Source organism: Thermobia domestica, chromosome 7 (genome assembly GCF_964235325.1).
Source record: "Thermobia domestica chromosome 7, izTheDome1.hap1.1, whole genome shotgun sequence".
Classification (NCBI taxonomy): Eukaryota; Metazoa; Arthropoda; class Insecta; order Zygentoma; family Lepismatidae; genus Thermobia; species Thermobia domestica.
The window spans coordinates 76,298,834-76,310,686 of NC_137460.1; the positions used below are offsets into that span (position 1 = coordinate 76,298,834).

An 11,853-nucleotide genomic window follows, 5' to 3' on the forward strand; every position below is an offset into this window, starting at 1 on the left:
ATGCGTCCGAAAGCTACATGGAAAATACTTTTTAGCTTCATCAACAAATGGGCGTATGTGTACAAGAACTAACGGCAAGAAGCAATCGAAAGATACATACATACGAATTCACTGCTCGTTCGGGCTTTAATACAACAAAACATGAAGTACAAAGGAACACAGATTACTCTTATTATTTAAATAAATAAATAAGTAAATAAGAAAAGTAACGTAGCAAACGGCTAACATCCTTTAAACACTTTCCCTACGACGTACACACAATTTGCCAATAATAGGAAAGGCGCTTGCCAGATTATCACACAGCCGACGGTATTTAATGACCTTCCCCTCTTAGGAAAAATCCATAGACGTCGTGGGGGACTTATTTGAAAGATTTTTGTTGTTTGCTATGTAATATCCATAGGCATCCCAAAAATATCCCATGGGAGGAGATGTTTCTACTAATAATAATTATTATTCTCTCTTTCTCCTCGTGTTTCGTAGAATATATGTTCACCTCTTTCTCTGAATCTAATCCTTTTCATGTTTCCCCACTCCATGTCTAGAGTCCGAATAAAATATTCCTGTATTCCGTCTACCCAATTTTTGTCCATTTACTGGAATGCGTCACTTTGATTATAATTTTCCTTCTTTGCATAAAAATAATGAAGCATTTAGATTCCCCACACCTAAGAGATTTTGTGTCGCAGTATGGAACACAATATCTCCCTCAAATGTATGTATTACAATAGGAAATCTCACCCGGGTCCTGGTCAAATGCATTAATGGAATGTTTCTGACAATTACTGACATCTTTTTTCACCTTCAGTTAGCTTTCCAAGATTAGATGAATATAATTACTAGAAACGTCATTCGACGATTTATAATTTCAATAATAATAAAATCTTCGTCTCGTTGTCATCCCTTAATAAGTATATACTCTACCCATTCACATCTTCTAAACACTTGGAAGGAATGTATCGTCATATATATATATATACAAATTGACCCTTCTCCGCAAAGAAATTAATACAATTTCAAGATTTAAGAAAATTGAAATCTTTTTCATTTCAATAGTATATGAAACATTCAATAGAAGGAGTGGCAATCTCAACGACTTCCTCGCTTCCATATGCCACTTTAGGTACTGTACTTTTCAATGTACGTTTGTATTTTTGTGTTCATTTATGCATATGAAACTCTAATTGAGCAATGAGTACGAACATATCTTTCGATTGCCTTACCGTTAGCTTCTGCACACAAACATTATCTGTTGCCAGCACTGAAATGCATCTTTAGTGGTCTTATAGTCGATTTCTATTGTTATAGCTTTCTTGACGACTGTAGAACAGTTGCCGTGACTTACGAAATGACCATCGTTAAAGTGTAAAAATGCAACAGTACTTCTTATGAAAAAAAAAAGGGGGGGGGGAATCAGATTCGTATTTCCGATTGGTTCCGCTGCTGAAGAATTCAACCAAAACTACATAGAAAATTATGAGAAATTTTATGTGAGTTGTTTATTATTAATAACATCAATGGAAATCTAAACTCTCCATTTTAAAATTGTAAAACTGTAAGGTATGAGGCACGGCAATTGCAGTGCAGTGCTTTTTCATTAGGCACTTAATCACTTGTGTAAGAGAATATCCGTTTTCCTATTCCCATTATGAGGCGGTATTGCAAATAAATATTATTTTAATAACATTACAATTTACCCGTCTATTATAATCATTTATCTGGTAAATGTACGAAACTAAAGCATTATGATATACAGAGGGTTGTTCAGCCTACATCTGACCGATTTCCAAAGTGTGTTTATCGTATGAAAAGCCCTGCTGCCAACAACGGTTGTTTTCTATCGAACCACCATCATTGTGAACTATCGTTCGACATTGCAATTTCCATTGCAACAAACTACGTTGGAGCATAGGCATAGGAATGCCATCCCATTCTTCTCTGCAGATTTTCAAAAGGTAGTGAGGGCAATATTGTACACGTCGCTTTAATGGTTCAAATATACGGAAATAAGTTAGGCTGCCGTTAAGGCTTTTAACTGAAATGTCTTGAAAGGGATAACACAGATTGATACTTTATGTTTCATGAACAAAGAAATTCAATATCGGGGGAAACGGAAAGCTGATAACTTACGAAACTTGGGATTAGTGGTCTAACCTCTCACAGATGAATTACAACGCACAGTCACCAACAAACGTAAGTGGGTCTATATTAAGAATCTGAGTGCAAGTATTTTGAAAATTTGGTTTGAAATCTACTAAGAGCCATTTCCATTTTCCACGGAACCTTACAACGGTATATAATGGTATTGACAATCTGTACCTATTTTATTAATATATGATCAGAGGTGTAATAATCAAACATATATACAGTTAAAAAAAAAAGAGAGAGAAAATAAGTAATTAAATTAATCGGTTGTCATGGAAAACATTATTATTGACACGATATACACGAAAAGAATGGCTGTTGATGTAATACGTACGTATATATAGAAGAATAAATCGACGATATCTGGACGCGATTCGTATTATTTAAAAGGACTAAAAGGGATAAGTTTACGGTCAGTAGTCATTAGTTGATATGTTTAATGTTATAAATCATTGAGATAGATTTGGTATTTCAGCGGATTAGGGCTAGAACGAAAAACTAAATAAATCAAGTATTTTCGTTTTATCTGGTGCCGTAGAACCGGGAATCTACCTTAAAGTTCTGAATACGAGTAAGGGCAAGGTATATAATCCAAAGAACTAGAGATATGCAAAATTCAGACGTTATGGATGTATCAAGTGCTTTAGTGGAAACCATGCCAGAGAATACTGAAACCGTGTTTGAACATGGTCAGTTTAATCTTGTTAGCACGATCAGTCAATTACTAACTGTTAAACTCGAACATATACAAAAATCGAATGCTGAAAAGTTAGAACAGATACAAAAATCGAACGCTGAAAAACTAGAACGGATACAAAAATCGAACGTTCAAAAACTAGAACAAATACTGATACAACACATATCTTCAACCAAATAAAAATACAGGTTATACAAGGAAGTTTTGATCGCCTGCAACATAATCTAAAAGGAGATTTGCATGCACCGGCTGATGAGGTTGCTACTAAAATTCCAAACAACATGTCACGAAAGGTTACAGATGAAAAGATTAATTTCCCGACGAAAGATGATGATAAAATAGATAATGCAAGACCATTAGAAGATCCATGCTGCGATGCTGATACTGACGGTTCTTCTAACATTCCGAACACAACTACACTATCTAATGATGTACCGGAACGAAAAAGCATAGTGAAAAGTACGAGGAGAAAAGCAATGTTAACAATAACTAAAGCAATGAGCGAAGGTGCAGGTGTTGAAAAGGCTGGTATTTTGATAAACTGGATTAAATCTGTGACTAACCAAGAGCTGATGAAAGAAGTTTCAGTTCGTTTGCAGATTGCTACTGGAGAAGTAGAAGCACCTCTGCGCATAAACGGACTTGGCAACTATCAAAGCAGTGAACCAATCCAGTACAAGGGAGATAGTAATGTGAACAACAATACTAGAGTGATCTCAACAAACTGTCTGATGGTGTTTTCATAGATGCAAGGTTTTGAGAATCTGTCAATGATACAATACGGTGCTTACTCGAACCAAGCTAACCGTCGGAAACAAGTTCGAAATATGTGTGTGCGATTGAAGTGTGATCACAACGTACAAGGTGATGTTCAATTCATGTGTACCGATGGTACAACCGGACCTAAACACAGAAGAAGCAGAACCCGTGGTAGGACGAAGTTTCGTGCGTGTTGCGGAAAGAAGATACAGATGTGTCAAAAGACACGACACTGCCATATCAACAGAACGAGAAAGAACTAAACTTAAAGTAACCAAACCCAATCCTACCAGTGACAGTAACGAGGCTAATAACTGTGTATCTGAACCTGATTTTGTCGATAATGGGACACAACCTAATTACAACAGAAATAGTGCGATTTGTCTGAAACGCTGCACAGATGACAGGAAATATCGTAAGAAAATTAAGAAACGTAGAATTATAGAAGTGAATAACGCGCAGTGCTGTATTTCTGTTTGTGACTTCCCGTTTAGCCTGACTGAATTTCTTGGCCATGTAACTTAGATTTGAGTTACGGAGTTTGAAGAGGCTGTGTTTAAAGTGATTTCGCTTTAAACAACGTTATGATTTTGTTTGTTATCCGCACTTTGTTTGAGTAACGCTATCCGTTATGACATTTTTTGTTTAGAAAGGGAAAAACAAAATATTTTTATGAAAATGTGAGCTGATTTATTGTATTTTTCTTTATGTTATTTTATCTTGAATTTATGTCTATGATCGCTGTTACTCAATTTATGTCAGCATATGTCTTAATGTTAGGTGTATTACTTAATATTTATGTTTCATACTATTTATATCTCTCTCTTATGATATATCTACTGTTTTGTTCATCTTCATTTTTATCTTATGTGTTCAAGAGAGATCCGATTATGTAAAACTGAAATTTGTGACATTAGTCTTAAATTGAAGTTTCTAAGTGTAATTAGTGCCTTCTGATCTCGTTGACATTTAATATGATGACGATCTTAATTATAATTAATGTTGTTTGTATACAGATGTCATTCGCTCAATGCCAAAGGGAACCGTTAACTGGTAACTCAATGTAACCCACTAGCTAGCTATAATTTTTGAATAGGCCCGTAAACAATATTTCTTTTTTTTAATGAATCGACGCATTTCTGGTATGTGATTCGTATTAAAATAAAATGCTGTTATGAATGAATTAATATATATATATATATATATATATATATATATATATATATATATATATATATATATATATATATATATATATATATGGAGAAGGAAGAGAAGAGAAGACTATTTATATTGATGTAATAATAATTAATACGAAGGCTATTCAAAAGGTGAATGTTTGAAAATATTTTTTTATCCAGGGTTCTTTCCTTCACTGTAATACTGTTACGGAATTCTGGGCGACATTTTATACAGCGTTATATAATGGTATTGACAATCTGTACCTATTTTATTAATATATGATCAGAGGTGTAATAATCAAACATATATACAGTTTAAAAAAAAAAAAGAGAGAGAGAAAATAAGTAATTAAATCAATCGGTTGTCATGGAAAACATTATTATTGACACGATATACACGAAAAGAATGGCTGTTGATGTAATATGTACGTATATATAGAAGAATAAATCGACGATATCTGGACGCGATTCGTATGATTTAAAAGGACTAAAAGGGATAAGTTTACGGTCAGTAGTCATTAGTTGATATGTTTAATGTTATAAATCATTGAGATAGATTTGGTATTTCAGCGGATTAGGCTAGAACGAAAAACTAAATAAATCAAGTATTTTCCTTTTAACCTCCCTCCTCCTCCACAGCTGCACAGAAAATAAACATCGACTAATCAACGTAGCTTTTCGTACTGAAGAAAAAGATACCTTTATCATCAAGCTAAGTTAACGCTTTCGAAAATTATCGCATGTTGAATTTAACATTAGAGTATATGGCCAGAAGTACTTTTTTTTTCGATTTCAAAAGAACGGATAGAGATAGAAATGCACTTCTTCGGAAGTTTCCAAGTGGCAATATCAAGACACATCCAATGGTACTATAGCGGGTTTTCGGAAAGTTTAAAAACATTGCTAAATCGGGATCGAATTTGCTGAACTTCAAGTGAATGAGTCCTACAAGTGTACGTCGGTCAGGTACATGGTCGAAAATGTAAACAGAGATGTTAAATGCCGCAAATATCTCTCCCAAATCCTGCAGACTAAATTAGTACCGCACCTAGTGGATGACACGAGAATCGCACCAGTCATTTTTAAGCGGTACTTCTCGCGAAGATATCGATCGAGTAATGAAATTGACTTAGCTGAACATATGCTTGATCGGATCGAAAAACCTAACCGACTGCATGAACTTGTAGACAATGAGCAGACTAACCGAAAAAGTAGCGAATTCATAGAGCTTGATAGAAGTCAACTGCCGGGGTTTCCAGCATTTTCGCTTCCTGATCTAACCAAGATGTGTTCGTCATACAAGTTGAGACACGCAAAGTGGTACTACTACGATAGCGATTATAACGCAATTACGCGTTCTATATTGGCACGGAAACTCACACATTCATTGGTTACGACATACAATCTTAATGTAGCCGAACAATTACTAGTGAAAGAGAAAATGGAATCAAGACACAGCAAAACAGTCAAGTACATTCTTTACGTGTTGATTGACTTGTCGAAAACTGGATCTCGAAGTGTCGTTGGATATTTCTGCCAATGATGTAATAGTCTCCGTACAACTCTGACCTGTGTGCATGTGAAGCCGTCATTTGGTATCTGCTCTACGGACGTTACACGAATTTCGGCAGCCAGACAGCATGGGAGTTCTTGCAAGAACACTTCCTAAACTCTGGATAACCTCCTTACGTACGTAGAAGACGACATTCGTGATGGAGACAGCGACGAATGATACTAGTAATACTGTTTTGACAAATCTCACATCTCGATGTTACTACGCATATATTTATGACAAGATAACACATGCTCTGCGATATGTTTATCATATTAATGTGTATATCTTTAGTTACTGTATGAATTTGCTTTCCAGCTTTCTCACCAATTATTTTGACTGCAAAATTCTCTTTCAAACGTACACTTGCAGCAAATGCTGCATCACATTATCCGAATTTGATTTTATCTTAATGTTGGAACTGGCTTTTAGTAGATACGTCTATTTTCGAACAACGTTAGGAAATTACCTTCCGTTAAACAAGGGATACAAATAAGCAACAAAGTTTTACTAGCCCAAGAGAAAGCTACTAGCCTACATCCCACAATAGAAATCATTTACTTACCTTCGGTATTTTAGTAGTGATATTAAAAACTCGCCCGCACCGACGAACCACTCGCCCCGGGCAAGTGGTTATTTGCATCCCTGCGTTAAACTATGTTCCGGAAATCCGCCCTAGTACCGTTAGATGTGCCTTGATATTGTCTCCTGGAAATTTCTAAACAACTGTGTTTTTATCTCTTCCGTTCTTTTAAAATCGAAAAAAGTTCTTCTGGCAATATACCCTAATGTTAAATTCAACATATGATAATTTTCGAAAGAAAATCTTTGAAATGAAATCTTTGAGCTTTACGTCCCACGGTTATGCCGGTTAGGCTAAAGGAGACGGTGATAATGAGTAATGAATGAAATGGTGGAATGAAGAAAGTGGGAGGAAACGGGAGAACACCGAGAAAACCCACGCACACAGTGTTTGTCCACCACAAAATTCACTTGGCGGGGGCAATTTTCAAAAAAAATGACTCAGCTTGATGGTTAAGGTATTTTTTGATTCAGTACGAAAAGTTACGTTGATTAGCAGATGTCAATTTTCTGTACAGCTGAGGGAGAGAAAATGAAATGAAATCTTTGAGTTTTACGTCCAACGGTTATGCCGGTTAGGCTAAAGGAGACGGTGATTATGAGAAATGAATGAAATGGTGGAATGAAGAAAGTGGGAGGAAACGGGAGAACCCCGAGAAAACCCACGCACACGGTGTTTGTCCACCACAAAGTTCACTTGGCGGGGGCTGGGATCGAACCCGGGACCCCAAGCACCAGAGATGAACGCTCTACCATTGAGCCACCGCGGCCCCGCTGAGGGGGAGTGGAACTGGAAAATGGAAATGACTCTTTACAAAGAATATGTAATCTTCTACAAGGGAAGCACATGTACACAGTATAAACTCACTAATATCTTGTGCCCATACCAGTAGCATCCTCGCGAATTATCCGAGTTCAATCCCCGATGAAAGCTCATGTGTATCGGATCCTACAGAGGATCTAGGTCCATGTTTCATATAGCCTTGGCGCTGAAGGAACGTCAAACTCTAATCCCCAACCCAACCCAACTTACTATACACTTCGTAGAATATGCGTCACTGACGGTGAATGTGCACGTAAAGAAAAAGAAGTGCTACAACTCCGCATATATCTGAGCTAAGTGGTTACTACAAGCTTTACACAGTGCCTTTGACGTCTTAACCTTCTTTGCATTTTGTATATGTTTGCTCGCACTGCCTAACACTTCTTGGTCTCTGAAAAAACATTCATTCGTGCGAGTTAACCTTCTTTGCATTTTGTATATCTTTGCTCGTACTGCCTAACACTTCTTGGTCTCTGAAAAAACATTCATTCGTGTGAGTTAACCTTCTTTGCATTTTGTATATCTTTGTTCGCACTGCCTAACACTTCTTGGTCTGAAAAAACATTCATTCGTGCGAGTTAACCTTCTTTGCATTTTGTATATCTTTGCTCGCACTGCCTAACACTTCTTGGTCTCTGAAAAAACATTCATTCGTGCGAGTTAACCTTCTTTGCATTTTGTATATCTTTGCTCGCACTGCCTAACATTTCTTGGTCTCTAAGAAAGCATTCATTCGTGCGAGTATGCCTAATACGATTGGAAAATCACCAACAGAACTAGAGTTATCAAGGCATTACCAGTCGATTTATGTTTAAATTAATATATGTATAGTCATACGTGTCGCCACTATTGTTAATTTCCACGAGAAAGGTGTAAGGTGATCAAATTCTAAATGTGCCTATAAAAGAAGCTCTGAAGATTAAAACATATTACAGAATGAAAATTACAGACTAAGAATATAGGGTCAAATTTATCTAACAGTAAACTTACATTTCTTTGTGAAAATGAATTTGAAAGGTGGCTCCACACCTAATCCCTCCAATTTAATAAGTTTATTTACGTACTAGTGTAGTGGGATATTGTTTATAGTGCTGATTAGAAATATAAGAAGATAGTTATTTCTGAATATTGCGTAGTTTGCAACACTTAACAGCTGCAATAAAGACGAATACGTATCTATACTTTCTTACAATTTTAGGTTAGAATAGAGCTTTCTGGTTGGTTCTACCAAAATTTGACATATTCCTCACATTTTCAGCTAGATTAGAGCTTAGAACCGTCCATTACTAACGCATGAACAGAAAATCCCTGCCGTCTATTTCCACTCGATTTGCATTCTTGTATTCTGCCGGCTTTCACTTCAGTAAATAGTTACACATACAATACTATCACTCAAGTGAACCCACAGTTTAATTCACGGCCGTAATCTGCGAAAAATTAGTTGTCCTTTGTACCGCAAAGTAGGTCCGAGATATTAAGGCTTAGGTTAAGTTAGCTTTCATATTTCTGGATCTACTCTCTGGCACGAATCCAGAAATTTTACTCGTAGATTTTTTTTTTTATCCTGTACTCTTAATCTGTACCACAACATTAATTTTTTAAAAAGGTGCAGATGTAGTATTGGTGCACCATATTTTGCAAGATTTACAGGCTTAATTCAATATTTTGCATGAAAAGACATGTTTATCTGGAACAAATTTCTGCAGGCGACAGAATTAAATGCAAAGTACTACAGCTGTATTTTAGGTTTACAAGTTAGGGTTAGGGCCTAATAGTGTAAAAGCATTACAAGTGTTTTACAACGGATAAAATAAGTGAGAGCATATGAAAGATGGCTCTATTAGATGCTATTTCCAACCGAAGGCATTTTTGCAGTGTACAGAACATGTTTACAAGTGGAACGTTGCCTCTTGTATCATTGCCAAAAACCATTTCTTTCCACTACCTTTACTTGCAAGCATAAACACCATCATTGATGCGCCTGTTCTTTTCAGACGCACCCCCTGCCCTGACTCGATTAGATAGCATTTGCGCTTTTTAGTGGACACCTACCACAGGTTGGGTTGTGTTTTCTGCATTGTAGTTTTATGCTACACATTAAGAAGTCGCATTTATAAGCAAATTGTAAAAGAGTTGTAATTTTTCAAAAATTACTTCCAGTGGTCCCACTTGAATTTTAACTATGGAAGTGAGATATTTTTATGTCACCCAGTGGAAACTTTTTAGGAAACAATAAGAAGGAAATTAGTGAAAGAATTGTAATTTTTCAACAATTCTTTCTACCGATGTGCCAAAAGTAAACTGAACACACATTTCATAATTTAATCATTCTACAAAAATAAAGTATGAAATGTCACCAAGAAGTTCATCAAATTCAATTACGATCTAATAGTATATTTAAATAATTTTAGTATTACGTGATAATTCTTTATTATGAGAAAGTTAACTTTAGGTACATTTTCCGTGACAATGCAAGACACTGAATTTAGAATATCGACAATTTAGATGATTAATTTAATATTCAATTTTTCATTATATATATATCAATCTGCTTATAATAACGTGATCTGACTTAAATGATACACACTCACCGAAACAGAAAAACAAAATAATAAACACTATTAACTACAAGAATTCTAGACTTCAAATCTGGAGACCAATCAACAGGAAATGACGTTTGTAAACAACCTGTCCAGTATTGCCAACAACCTCTGAAGAAAATAGGCTAGATGGCCTTCAGAAATAAGCATTTTTACGCAAAAAAAAAAAAAAAAAAAAAAAAAAGATGGCTAGATTTTGAACTTCTGACCTACAATCCAGATTATAAATTGTAAACCCCTTTTTTGTGTGTAGGATTATAAGTGAGTTATAGTAAAATTTGAAATGTTGAATTTTTATTTGCTGAAGACTAACAAGCAACGTACATGACTATAACTTAGATACAATAAAATTCATCAACAACTTATCTGATTTGTGAAAGTTAATAGTATATTATCAGTTCAATTGAAATAAGTAATCGTCGATGACGTCGCACCTAGCCGAGACGCTGGAGCTGATTGCACCATCGATGGATTGTGGATTTGTTATGTTCGCGTAAACTGCCATTGTTCCAATTTTCAGTAGTACCACGTGGTAGTACTTCTTTCGGCAGGTCATAATCCTTACAAACACTTCTTATTTCTCCATACACCCACGTGAATCATCATGATTGCATTTCGAGTTTTCAAGCTAATTAGATATACTATTTGTTTTCATTTAATAAACAATCCAATTTTCAGTAGTAGGCCTACCACGTGGTAGTACTTCTTTCGGCAGGTCATAATCCTTACAAACACTTCTTATTTCTCCATACACCCACGTGAATCATCATGATTGCATTTCGAGTTTTCAAGCTAATTAGATATACTATTTGTTTTCATTTAATAAACAAAAACAATCTTTGTGACTTGATTAACCGAACAGCTTTACACAGGTTTCATTCTTGCAATAAAATGCGAAAATTAAAATAATTAAAATGTAACAAACGGAGCCCTCATGGGAGCGACATTAAAATTCTGAGTCGATAAGCATCGTTAAGTAGTTAAGTAATCTGTGGGTGTGGGGAGAGAGAGAAGAAGAATGAAATACAAGTGTTTGTTATGGGGCGTTTACACTTGGTCGATTTAGTCGCACGACTAAATCGACTCGCTGCATTTGCCACTAAATCGAAGCAACTAGGCCGAATCAGATCGATGGATGTGTTCAATTATTTCAACCACAGAAAATAGAACGTCTTTCAATTCAGTTGCCAGTCGATAGTCGCTTTCGATCAACAAGCGATTAAGTTGAATTCCCGTTTACACGGTCGATTAAGTTGAAAGTGACATCAATTCAACTGAATCGAACGCAAATCGACTAAGTGTAAACGCCCCATTACATAATATAGCATCCTCTGTCTAGAGAAATCAATTAATATGATAATATACAATTACAAATAGGCTAATTTTTAAAAATTATGCTTTATTTTCAAAGAAAAAGTATTTTTAGGATTAATTTAACGGCTAATAAAAAAAGCGAAAAATGACAAAACAGTTTCATAAAATAAGCTATATTTAAAGCTATAAGAATTTCGTAG

The 11,853-nt window shown here is 35.5% G+C and overlaps 1 protein-coding gene across 3 annotated transcripts in view; it reads right to left on the reverse strand.

The window, feature by feature from the left end:
• The window catches only part of LOC145690204 (uncharacterized), a 300,212-nt gene extending 289,774 nt beyond the window's left edge, over positions 1–10,438 (reverse strand). For all 3 annotated transcript variants that reach the window (XM_081764867.1, XM_081764866.1, XM_081764868.1), the window contains exon 1: positions 10,331–10,438. The gene's annotated coding sequence lies outside the window, so the exon portion shown is untranslated. The remainder of the gene's footprint in view (positions 1–10,330) is intronic.
• Between the last annotated feature and the right edge of the window lie 1,415 nt (positions 10,439–11,853).